This window comes from Schistocerca americana, chromosome 5 (genome assembly GCF_021461395.2).
Source record: "Schistocerca americana isolate TAMUIC-IGC-003095 chromosome 5, iqSchAmer2.1, whole genome shotgun sequence".
Classification (NCBI taxonomy): domain Eukaryota; kingdom Metazoa; phylum Arthropoda; class Insecta; order Orthoptera; family Acrididae; genus Schistocerca; species Schistocerca americana.
Window position 1 is genome coordinate 405,790,428 of NC_060123.1, and position 13,567 is coordinate 405,803,994.

Below are 13,567 nucleotides of genomic sequence, written 5' to 3' on the forward strand. Positions count from 1 at the left end.
ACCCCAGGGCGACCTCCCACTCGACCACAGGTGAGGGCTCAATTTCAGTGCGAGCAGTAACTGGGCTGGCCACTGGTGAGGACCGATTGGAGGACACAAAAGTGGTGCCCACACACTGCAGCCTCAAGCTGTTTAACCGAAGCCATCACAGCCTGAAGCTGAGAACAAAGTGTCACCAACTCGGCTTGCATCCACACACAACAATCGGAGTCCCTATCCATACTAAAGTCCCAGATAAACTGACTATCGGCAGGTGCTACGGAACTTTATTTGTAGACCCTGCCGAACACGCAGGAACTGTGTCTATAAATTATATTAATATGCAGAGATTCATGAACCTAATTACCGAAGCACTCAGGTGAAACTAAATACACTCCTGGAAATGGAAAAAAGAACACATTGACACCGGTGTGTCAGACCCACCATACTTGCTCCGGACACTGCGAGAGGGCTGTACAAGCAATGATCACACGCACGGCACAGCGGACACACCAGGAACCGCGGTGTTGGCCGTCGAATGGCGCTAGCTGCGCAGCATTTGTGCACCGCCGCCGTCAGTGTCAGCCAGTTTGCCGTGGCATACGGAGCTCCATCGCAGTGTTTAACACTGGTAGCATGCCGCGACAGCGTGGACGTGAACCGTATGTGCAGTTGACGGACTTTGAACGAGGGCGTATAGTGGGCATGCTGGAGGCCGGGTGGACGTACCGCCGAATTGCTCAACACGTGGGGCGTGAGGTCTCCACAGTACATCGATGTTGTCGCCAGTGGTCGGCGGAAGGTGCACGTGCCCGTCGACCTGGGACCGGACCGCAGCGACGCACGGATGCACGCCAAGACCGTAGGATCCTACGCAGTGCCGTAGGGGACCGCACCGCCACTTCCCAGCAAATTAGGGACACTGTTGCTCCTGGGGTATCGGTGAGGACCATTCACAACCGTCTCCATGAAGCTGGGCTTCGGTCCCGCACACCGTTAGGCCGTCTTCCGCTCACGCCCCAACATCGTGCAGCCCGCCTCCAGTGGTGTCGAGACAGGCGTGAATGGAGGGACGAATGGAGACGTGTCGTCTTCAGCGATGAGAGTCGCTTCTGCCTTGGTGCCAATGATGGTCGTATGCGCGTTTGGCGCCGCCAGGTGAGCGCCACAATCAGGACTGCATACGACCGAGGCACACAGGGCCAACACCCGGCATCATGGTGTGGGGAGCGATCTCCTACACTGGCCGTACACCACTGGTGATCGTCGAGGGGACACTGAATAGTGCACGGTACATCCAAACCTTCATCGAACCCATCGTTCTACCATTCCTAGACCGGCAAGGGAACTTGCTGTTCCAACAGGACAATGCACGTCCGCATGTATCCCGTGCCACCGAACGTGCTCTAGAAGGTGTAAGTCAACTACCCTGGCCAGCAAGATCTCAGGATCTGTCCCCCATTGAGCATGTTTGGGACTGGATGAAGCGTCGTCTCACGCGGTCTGCACGTCCAGCACGAACGCTGGTCCAACTGAGGCGCCAGGTGGAAATGGCATGGCAAGCCGTTCCACAGGACTACATCCAGCATCTCTACGATCGTCTCCATGGGAGAATAGCAGCCTGCATTGCTGCGAAATGTGGATATACACTGTACTAGTGCCGACATTGTGCATGCTCTGTTGCCTGTGTCTATGTGCCTGTGGTTCTGTCAGTGTGATCATGTGATGTATCTGACCCCACGAATGTGTCAATAAAGTTTCCCCTTCCTGGGACAATGAATTCACGGTGTTCTTATTTCAATTTCCAGGAGTGTAGTTCGCCCCTGCTTAGGAACTTGTAATATGTCACAAAATCGGTTTCCTTTCCGACGCAAACGCGAGAACTGTGGCTATTATATATTAAATTAAGACGCAGAAACTCAAGAACCTAAACTATTAAAGCACAGAGATGATATTATAAAATTCGTTCCGGGTTAGGAACTTGTAAAAGTCACAAAATCGGTTACTTCCCTGTCGCTGCGTCTGTCTCGGCCGGCTGCTGCTTCCTGATATAGAGCACACCTGTAATAGGGCGCAAGATCATCCCACCAAAGAATAAAATACCAGTATTTACACATGGGCGGCCCTTTAATGCCATAAGCAGGCCGGCCGGTGTAGCCAAGCGGTTCTAGGCGCTTCAGTCTGGAACCGCTCGACCGTTACGGTCGCAGGTTCGAATCCTGCTTCGGGCATGGATGTGTATGATGTCCTTAGGTCAGTTACGTTTAAGTAGTTCTAAGTTCTAGGGGACTGATGACCTCAGATGTGAAGTCCCATAGTGTTCAGAGCCATTTGAATCATAAGCAGGTCGGAGACAATGGCAGATCAATAACACTTGGACTTGACCTGAAGAGTAATATGGAAGTGTGTCCCAGTGCTTCCAGCGCTATGCACCTTCACTGGAGAAATCGAGTACTCTCATTTTACTGTTCACTTTAAAATAGCAAATAAATTTTATCTAATACGAGATGTATCAGCCAGAGTTTCAATTCTTTCTTTCTTTCATCTGCTTCTTCAAGATTACTCTGCAATTCACAGTTAAGTGCCTGGCAGATGATTCGTCGAACCATCTGAAAACTGTTTCTCTACTGTTCCATTCTCGTACAGCAAGCAGGAAAAATGAATACTTACATCTCTGCGTATGAGCTGCGATTTCTCTTATTTTATTATAATGATCATACCTCACTACGCAGGTGGGAGAAACTCGACAGTTTTGCAGTCGGAGAGGAAAGTTAGTGCAACGGAAATTTCATGAGAAATTTTTTAATGATAGCCACCTCAATTAGCATATCATATCCAAGGCACTCTCGCCCCTATTTCGCTATAATACAAAACTAGCTGCCCTTCTTTTTCGATGTCCTCTGTCGATCCCGACTAATGCGGATCCCACACCGCACAACAGTACTCCATGAGAGGGCGGACAAGCGTGGTATGAGCAGCTTCTATAGTAGACCTGCTGCGTTTCGTTTCTACGAATAAAGCTCAGTCTTTGATTAGATTTACCCATAACATTATCAATGTGATAGGTCCAATCTATGTTTTCGTAATTGTAATCCCTAAGTATTTAGTTGAACTGGCAGCCTTTAGGTCTGCTTGACTTTTTTAGGGAGGATTCCTTTGAGAGTTGGCAATACTCTCTTAGGATTTAAAGGGTGGCTACAGCGCGCATACACAAGCTCTGGAATCTAAGATATTGTTGTCGCGCTTCGCAGCGCACGGATTAATTAGTGGCAGTTTGGAAGCCAGTGTAGGAGCCCGCCTGCTGTGGTGCGCACCTGTGTTGGGCGAGGGGTCGTCGCCGAGCTGCCGTTCTGCCGTGTCCGCCAGCAGTGACACAGGATTTGGTATTGAGTTGATATTTTTTTATAACTTGCAGCGCGCTTATTAATTTAAAGAAAAGGGTTTGTGTATGTGCGTTGCAGCATAATGATAGGAGTTGAATTCTTAAGGGAAACAATTGTTAGGCGAATAGATTAAGTATTGATTTTTGTCATTGATTTCTTTTGTAATTGTCAGGGAATTGTTTCACTATGTATGTAACTGAAAAGTATTCCAGTCTGTCTCAAGAGTTTGATTAATTTGTAATATTGCTTTAATGCCACTGGAGGCAGATTTACATACAAAGCGATTATTCAAAGAGCTTCTAGCGTTTTGTTAATTGAATGAGAAAGAATCACTTTCAGAATATAGTTTCCGAAAAAAAGGAATTACTTGTTTGGGTTATCATTTATCGAGTTTAGATTTGACCAAACCCTTTCTCTTGAATTATATGTTGTTGTAGTAAGCAGCAGCAGCAGCAGCAACAGCAGGAGCCGCCATACCGAACATGCATTGCACTCAGCATGAATAATAAGTTTTTTTATGTTTTTGTTAAGTGATGGAATGCAGCAGATCAAGCAGTGGTAGCAGAAAGACCAAGTAAGTTATCTGTTGCGCACAGGACCAATTAAAAAAATAATAAAGTTTAGGCGATCTCTGTAATAGTAAAGTTAACAAGAGTACAAGCACGAGATTTTCAGTAGAAAACACGAGATAACAAGATAGAGCTCGCGACTTTCACCTTTTAGAACTCAAGTGGATTATTTCATCTTTTAATTACCTAGAGTCAAATGCCACTTTCTTCACCATGTAGATATCTAGCCTAAATCATTTGGCAGTTGGTTTTGATCACCTGATGACTCTACAATACGGCATCATCTGCAAACAATCTGTGTTGAAGCACATTCAGTCGTGGCCATTGTTTGTACGAACGTAAGCAACAGTCGAATCCGTTTGCAGAAAAAAATCACTCGAGTTTGGCACCAGCTCGTTCAGGGGCGCTTCCACGCTCAAGAGAGCACACAAGGAAAGGAGAATGGGTGGAAGGGTAAAGAGGGAGCGCGACGCGAGGCAGTCACTGGACCACGCTGCGCGTCAGAGGCTGTTTGTTGTGACGCCCCTATTGGAGGCCTCGGCGATGAATTATTCACTCCGGCGTGCCGTGAATATTTGAGGCGATCGGTGTGCAGGCCGGTGACAAAAGCGGCAGCGCGTCTCGGCGCAGCACTTGCGCGGCGCCAAATGGCACACGCTTTGCTCGGCGTGACTAATTCAGCGGCCGCCTCGCCTCCACACCAGTAGACCAGCACTGCGACGAGAGGCGCGGACGCTCGCTGCGGCGTCTGGCTGCGGCGCTCGTCAGCACACGACGTACTCTGACGCACAGCTCCCTTCCCGTGTTCACCCGAGACGCTCTGCTCTCCTTGCAAACTAGTACGCGGACCTGATCAAATCCTCAGTTTTCAACGAACGTAAAGAACTTGACCCTGATAATTACGTCGGCTTGAATATGAAACAGATAATATTTCGAAAGCTACCTTTGTTTCAACGACGAGAAAGTTTCCATCAGGCGGGAGGCACCTTGTTAAGTACTACTAGCTACACCACTGGCCATTAAAATTGCTACACCAAGAAGAAATGCAAATGATAAACGAGTATTCATTGGACAAATATATTATACTAGAACTGACATGTGATTACATTTTTACGCAGTTTGGGTGCATAGATCCTGAGAAATCAGTACCCAGAACAACCACCTCTGGCCGTAATATCGGCCTTGACACGCCTGGTCATTGAGTCAAACGGAGCTTGAATGGCGTGTACAGGTACAGCTGCCCAAGCAGTTTCAACGCGATACCACAGTTCATCAAGAGTAGTGACTGGCGTATTGTGACGAGCCAGTTGCTCGGCCACGATTGACCAGACATTTTCAATTGGTGAGAGATCTGGAGAATGTGCTGGCCAGGGCCGCAGTCGATCATTTTCTGTGTCCAGAAAGGCCCGTACAGGCCCTGCAACATGCGGTCCTGGATTATTCTGCTGAAATGTAGGATTTCGCAGGGATCGAATGAAGGGTAGAGCCACGGGTCGTAACACATCTGAAATGTAACGTCCACTGTTCAAAGTGCCGTCAATGGCAAGAGGTGACCGAGACTTGTAACCAATGGTACCCCATACCATCACGCCGGGTGATACGCCAGTACGCCAGTATGGTGATGACGAATACACAATTCCAATGAGCGCTCATCGCGATGGCGCCAAACATGGATGCGACCATCATGATGCTGTAAACAGAACCTGGATTCATCTGAAAAAATGACGTTTTGTCATTCGTGCACCCAGGTTCGTTGTTGAGTACACCATCGCAGGCGCTCCTGTCTGTGATGCAGCGTCAATGGTAACCGCAGCCATGGTACCGGTGCTAACGTCGTCGAACTGTTCGTTCAGATGGTTGTTGTCTTGTAAACGTCCCCATCTGTTGACTCAGCGATCGAGACGTGGCTGCACGATCCGTTACAGCCATGCGGATAAGATGCCTGTCATCTCGACTGCTAGTGATATGAGGCCGTTGGGATCCAGCACGGCGTTCCGTATTACCCTCCTGAACCCACCGATTCCATATTCTGCTAACAGTCATTGGATATCGACCAACGCAAGCAGCAATGTCGCGATACGTTAAACCGCAATCGCGATAGGCTACAATCCGACCTTTATCAAAGTCGGAAACGTGATGGTGCGCATTTCTCCTCCTTACACGAGGCATCACAAGAACATTTCACCAAGCAACGCCAGTCAACTGCTGTTTGTATATCAGAAATCGGTTTGGAACTTGCCTCATGTCAGCACGTTGTAGGTGCCGCCACCGGCGCCAACCTTGTGTGAATGCTCTGAAAAGCTAATAATTTGCATATCACAGCATCTTCTTCCTGTCGGCTAAATTTCGCGTCTGTAGCACGTCATCTTTGTGGTGTAGCAATTTTAATGGCCAGTAGTGTAGTTCCGTTTCCCTTCTATAGCCCTCCTACAGTGTGTCCCAAGAAAAGCACCGACGGATCTTAGTATGTCGTGCGGGAAGGCACACTGGTCTGTTTTCAAGAAGGAACCCATTCGCAACCGCAAGGCTTGGGCGCTGGAGAGCGTCTAAGTCGGACATGGGTTTGCGTTCCACTTTACGTCAATAAACTTGACACGAGTAGCACATCGCGCTGTTTGCTTTACGACCGGGCTTCGAACGACGTATCTCCTACGTCAATCGGCGATGCTGAGCCTCTTGCATATGAACCAATATGTGTGGCTGTCTTTGAAGTATTTCAATCACTCCGTGCAGTCGAGCAATAAGGTCTCCGCTGACGTTGCAGGGTAGGATACACCATATACCTCGCTTACCTCACAGAAAATAATCAAGAAGTGGTAGATCTGGAGACCGTGTTCGCCATGCAACTTGTCCACCGGTACCAGTCTATTAATTGGGGCATGTCTCGTTGTGATGTTTCTGCACATCGACAACAAAGTGTGCTGGGCCTCCGTCGTGTTGAAGCCACATGTCCATCTGAACATTTAATGGCAGTATATTCAACAGGTTTGGCAAAACGGCACTAATAAATGCGATGTAGATCGCAGCTCATGTTCCCAAGTTGCTGACAAGAATAACATACAGAAGAATAGAAAACAATATTGACAATGACCATCAATTTGGCTTTAGGATAGGGAAACGTACCAGAGAGGCAATTCTGACTTTACAGTTGATAACGGAAGCAAACAAAAATGAAGACGTGTTCATAGGATCCGTCCACCCATTCGATGACGTCAAATGTTCGAAATTCTGATAAAAATAAGGAAAGACGCGTATCATACAATATCTACAAATGCAAAGAAAAAAACAATAACAATAAGATGTTCTAAATTCTAAGAAAAATAGGGAATGACAGGTATATATGAATGTACTGCTCCCGAAAGAAGAGATACCATTGATGACCGTGCAGCTTCTCTAGAACGAAATGATAATTAAATCGACACCCTAGCTGCAAACAGGCGTTGATATACATCATTGGGGGCATGTTGAAAATGTGCGCCCCGACCGGGACTCGAACCCAAGATCTCCTGCTTACATGCCAGACGCTCTATCCATCTTCTTTTTTTATATATAGTTCGTTGCATTTTGGTCTCGGCGGATGTCACAAGACATCCGTTCAAGTTGATCGTTGATTCCCTGACTCAGTTTTAATATTACAGAGAGCACGCAGCCTTCTGACCGAACACGCTGAGCTACTGTGCCGGCTACGTCCAGCTGAGCCACCGAGGGCATATAGGATAGTGTGCCTGCAGGGACTTATCGCTTGCACGCTCCCCGTGAGACTCACATTCCCAACATGTTCACACCACTACATTCATAAAGCGCGTAATAGATGTTTGCCCATCACAGTCATTACTCGTGGCACATTAATCTACCAAGTCCTGTACGAGTTCGGGCATAGCGTGTGCGTTCGCACTAGAAGGTCACTGTCCGGGTGGCCATATTTAACTATATATGAAGGTAGTATCTGTTCCCGAAATAACAGATACCATTGATGACCGTGCAGCTTCTCTAGAATAAAACGATAATTAAATCGATAACGATCTCTTTGTTTCCGTCGGTTTTTGTATCTTCAAAAACTCTTCCACAACCACACTGGTCTTCGACTTGAAAATCGTCGGTCTTGCAGTGTTCAAACCATTCTGAGCCGTGGCTGGCTCATGTTATGCGTCGGATTAAACCTTGGTTGCTATTCTGTGTTTAGTCTCCCATGGTTATCGCGATTATGCTATTATCCTCTCTCTCCGCGAGTGGCAGCAGCAGTGTGTATCGATATTCGCACCTCGTAGTATCTTTGGCTTGGCGCTTATAGTTTCCGGCTGTGCTGTGTGCGAGCAGTTGGTCGGTTGACGTGGAGCAGCGAGGAAATCTCCGCAGCGCGTAGTTTGGCCGGGGCCGCTGGTAGCGTCTACATGGGGTCGGAGTGTGTGGGGCTGTTCCCATTGCTACGAGGTCCGTGGCTCACCGACACTTGACACGAAAGATGCGTTTTGACTTAATCTACCAGCAAGTCGCGACTGTTCACATTGCGTTGTTTGGATTTCGTTGTCGGCTGTTGGGACATTCCCGGGAGCAACAACGTGTGGTTTGAAGTTGGCAAATTTTAGCCACCCGCTGGTGGGTTTAACTGTACTTAGTTATTTTGAACTGATGTGCATCAGCGGAATCTTCTGCCTTATGGCCGTTAACGTTCCGCTTACCTGCCCTGGCCCTTGACGTAAATTCAGGCAGTGTATTTTCCTCATTGTGTTGTTGCTGTGCAGCATGGTGTGTAGTTTGACAGCTCAATGCATAATTGGTTGTGGGGCGCCAATGCTTTCTACGTCGTTCCATTGAACTCCGTATTGTGTGCTGGTTGGATGGAGCGGAAGTAATCTTGTCGGCGGGTCCGTTGACTGTCTGCGGATGGGTTGTCATCAGATCGAAAATGGTTGGGCCGACTGCCTGTCTTACCTAAGCGAGCGTTAGTGTTTGAATTCCAGGCCGACCCTCGGAAACTTCTGAGCGCCGTTGGGTGAACTGCCTTTTCTTATTTGTTCTTGTTGTTTGTATTTGTATGGCTTCCAGCCGATTTTTTAATTGAGGTTGTTTTGCCCTTAAAGCGTAAGATTGTTTGGGCCTTCAGCCTAATTTAAAGAACTGTTTTAAGGTAAGGCCTTTGACCTTTTAAGAATTTAATTTTGGTTTGTGTCTTAAGAGATGGGTCTTCAGCCGTTTTTTTTAAAAATTAAAGTTGTTTTGTTCTTAAGGTGTCAGATTGTTTGGGCCTACACCCTTATTGAAAGAACTGATTTAAGATAAGGCCTTCTGCCTTTTAAATTTCTGATTTTGGTTTCAGTCTTAAGTTGTTGGCTTTTAGCCCATTTTAAATTAAAGTGGTCTTGCCCTTAAGGCATGAGGTTGTATGACATATTCAGCAGGTTATTAAGTTTCAAAAATTAATGCTGTATTTCTTTTTTAAATTTTCTTGGCTCTTGTAATGTTTGGTCAAATAAATAAAGTTGTATGTTCCAGTGTAACTGACAGCCGTTTATTTTGGCCCCTTTCCGCAATTTAAACTACCTGTCCTGTCCTGCGGGTTTAGCAGGGTGTTTCAAATTCCCTGCACGTTCTTTCAGTAAAATATGCCTCACTATAGGTCTGACGCTTCATCTTATGAGCCTCAGCGGCAGATCATAGTTAAGGAAAAAAATAAAACTTGCCGCCAATGACGGGAACTGGTCTCGTAAGCTGTCATATTCAGTTACGAATAACTTTATAATGCACTCACAGATCGGCTAATGTTTTCATGACGTTGTGTTTACAAATGCGTAAGCTTATTGTGTGAGACTTAAGACCTACCACCTGCACCTCCACTTGCCGCTTCTGTCATTTGTGGCAAAATGTCGGAAGCAATGTTATAGATCGAATACCTTGCTCTTCGCAGGGACAGTTGTTCTGTTAGCGGCTCATGTGAAGTCGGTTGGAAAAGAGAGACTTTTTTGGACTGATGCAGCACAGAGAGATATTTGTGCAGTCGTAAGTAGTAGCATTTCTGTGAAACTTGGTTTAGGATCGTCCGTGGGAACCCTTGTACTGTTAGTGACTCATGTGGAGTCGATTGGAACAGAGAGACATATTTGGACTAATGCAGCACAGAGACATGTTTATGCAGTCATAAGGAGCGGAATTTCTCTGAAACTTGGTTTAGGGTAGTCAGACAGTTTGCTCGTTTACCACGGAACACTGTAATTTATGGGAGCCCTTTTGATTTACGAGCTACTTTCGTAATCCAGGTTTAGCTTTGCTTGTAGTTTTTTTCGAACTGACAAAGTCTGTACCACTGGCCGCTGTGGCTTAGCGGTTCTAGGAGCTTCAGTCCGGAACCGCGGTGCTGCTACGGTCGCAGGTTCGAATCCTGCCTCGGGAATGGATGTGTGTGATGTCTTTAGGTTAGTTAGGTTTAAGTAGTTCTAAGTGTAGGGGACTGATGACCTCAGATGTTAAGTCCCATAGTGCTTCGAGCCAACAATCTCACTCTGAAGAGGACAACGATGCCAATGTAAATCCAGCTATGCCTACAGTTCATCAGTGTGGACATAATAACTTTTTGTTCTGCGGAGATTGAGAAATTTCTGAAACGTTGTTAAGACATTGTAAATATAATCCCTATTGTAGAGCACGTTTTCTATATGAGGATGCTTCCTACGTGAGAAACGAAATTAGCATTATTTTTTTTGTGCTAGTACCAGCGATCAAGGTGTTTCTTTATGGTGTTGAACTGCTGCTTCTTACCACCTTCTCTCAGCTTTTTCAAACTGCATATGGAATTCAGAAGTCGTCAACAGGCCCTCCATCTCAGCGTTTGGGTCCCGTTACAGCAACACAGGGAATCCGAGGACAATGGCGCAGCTCAGGTGGAACGCCATCCCGGCGGTAATGTCTCTTTGCGATGGCCGTTTCATGGCCCCGGTGCGATTTCAGGAAACGATAAAGTGGCGGGCGGGCGGGCGGGTCCCCCGTTTGTTGCCGCATCGTCAAGCGGGCACGCCCTGACGCCGAGTGCTGGTGCGCCAGACTCTACGTATTTCGGAGGTCAGACTGAGCAAGCTGCCGAAGATATGCTTTAAATAACATTAAGGTTATCCAGGACATTGCTTCCAGAAAACAAGTTACGAGTACACAGAGAACAGTTTCCCTGAAAGTAAATGAAGTTCATGACTCGAAGTTCTTTAGACAGAGAGAGCACTCCCTCTTCAGGCCACAAGTGGCCCATCGGGACCATCCGACCGCCGTGTCATCCTCATTGAGGATGCGGATAGGAGGGGCGTGTGGTCAGCACACCGCTCTCCCGGTCGTTATGATGGTTTTCTTTGACCGGAGCCGCTACTATTCGGTCGAGTAGCTCCTCAATTGGCATCACGAGGCTGAGTGCGCCCCGAAAAATGGCAACAGCACATGGCGGCCGGATGGTCACCCATCCGAGTGCCGGCCACGCCCGACAGCGCTTAACTTCGGTGATCTCACGGGAACCGGTGTATCCACTGCGGCAAGGCCGTTGCCCGAAGTTCTTCAGCTGCATGGAAATTCATTTACCATGACGAATATAATACAAATAGTGGAGGAAGATGGGCATACAATTAAAGAGATCAATGTATTCGATCACATTCTGACGTCAGGACAGGCTATCACGTGCAGCCGTAGGGGCTAACAAAATCTGACACCGGTTGTTTTGTCATGACTACAAGCGTCGTGCGACCTTAGCGCACCACATGTTGGATTTCTCGGCTTTACAGCGAGAGCTCTTAACCCGATATGAGATTTAAATGACGAAATTGTTTCCTTGAAGTGAATCATTATCGAAAATACGTACAAAAAGGTACAGTCGTAATTGGTTCAGTTTGATGAAATTAACTTGTTACTGTTCCAAAGAGTTCAAACAATTAGTAGTTCATTCTGGATCCACATCTCTCGTATACACAATAAGAAAAAATTGTCCTATTTGTATGATCAGTTGACTCTCAAGGTTTGTCGATGTGATTCTGAAAGACCTTGTATAGTCGGTTGGAGCTGGCGAAAGATGCCGCTGTTGACCTGCCATTGAAGAAGTGTTGGCTATATCTCTTGTATTCAACGGACGGGGGTCGATTACACATCCGTCTGATGTCTTTCTCACTATTACCGATAACCAACGCCAACGACTACCACCGCAGTGAAGCGCAGCTGACGGCTTCACGCTTTTGGGGGGGACACATGTCTACCAGCCGAGTACGGCACAGTGCCGAAGTGGCGCGTGCCTGATGTATGAAGGCGCTGTGCAGTGTTCAGTAGAGATGGGCAAACTCCTTCATATTAAGGAACTAGTTCACTAGTGACCGGCCTTTTTTGGTAACAATTCTTTCTTACTCGTTCACCGTTTCTTATTTCACCTAATTTGTACAATTCCGAATGCGTTTTAAAAAGTCAAACTCCAAAGTTAGGAGTATTGTACCATGTAACAGTCACGCTTTTTCAACCATAATTTTTGCAGTGTTTCTAATTAAAAATTAATCTTGAAAAATTGTAGCTTAATGAAGCACCTGAAATCTTTAAAAATCTAATAACAATAATAATAGACCTGTGTTTTAGTAAGCGTTAGTTTGCAGTTGATCCAAACGACGAAAAGCTAAGCACTCTTATCTTTATGCTACCATAAGCAGATGTACACACATAAAAAATGTTTTGCATCATCTCGGCTACGAGAGTTACGGAACCTGTACAGAAAACTGGAATAGAGATCAACATAAACATCATTTCCGCCCTGTTTACAATGCATGTTGTACCACCATACAGCGAGACCTTCAGAGGTTGCGTTCCAGATTGCTGTACACACCGGTACCTGTAATACCCAGTAGCACGTCCTCTTGCATTGATGCATGTCTGCACTCGTCGTGGTATACTATCCACAAGTTTATCAAGGCACTGTTGGTCCAGATTGTCCCACTCCTCAACGGCTATTTGACGTGGGTCACATCGTTCATAAACAGCCCTTTTCAGTCTATCCCAGGCTTGCTCGATAGGGTTCATGTCTGGAGAACATACTGGCCACTCTAGTCGAGCGTCCGCAGCTCGTGGTCTCAAGGTCGCGTTCTCGCATCCTGAGCAAGGGGTCCCGGGTTCGATAACCGGCGGGTTCAGTGACTTTTCACGTGCCTCAAGATGACTGGGAGTTTGTGTTTACCTCATCATTTCATCATCATTCCTGAAAGTGGCGAGATTGGACTGGGCAAAGGTTGGGAATTTATACGGGCTCTGATAACAGCGCAGTTGAGCGCTCCACAAACCAAACATCATCATCATTATCATCATCTAGTCGAGCAATGTCGTTATCGTAAAGGAAGTCATTCACACGATGTACACGATGGGGGCGCGGCTTGTCGTCCGTGAAGACGAATGCCACGCCAATATGCTGCCGATATAGTTGCACTATCCGTCGGAGGATAGCATTCACGGATCGTACAACCGTTACGGCGCCTTCCACGACCACCAGCGGCGTACGCCTTCCCACATAATGCCGCCTCAAAAGAGCAGGGAAACTTCACATTGCTGCATTCGCTGGATAGTATGACTAAGGCGTTCAGCCTGACATCGTTACCTCCAAATCACGTCACCGACGATTGTCTGCTTATAGGCATATGT

General features: G+C 46.9%; 1 pseudogene; it reads right to left on the bottom strand.

Moving 5' to 3' along the window:
* Positions 1-11,335: 11,335 nt before the first annotated feature.
* Positions 11,336-11,452, bottom strand: LOC124617060 (annotated as a pseudogene).
* Positions 11,453-13,567: the final 2,115 nt, after the last annotated feature.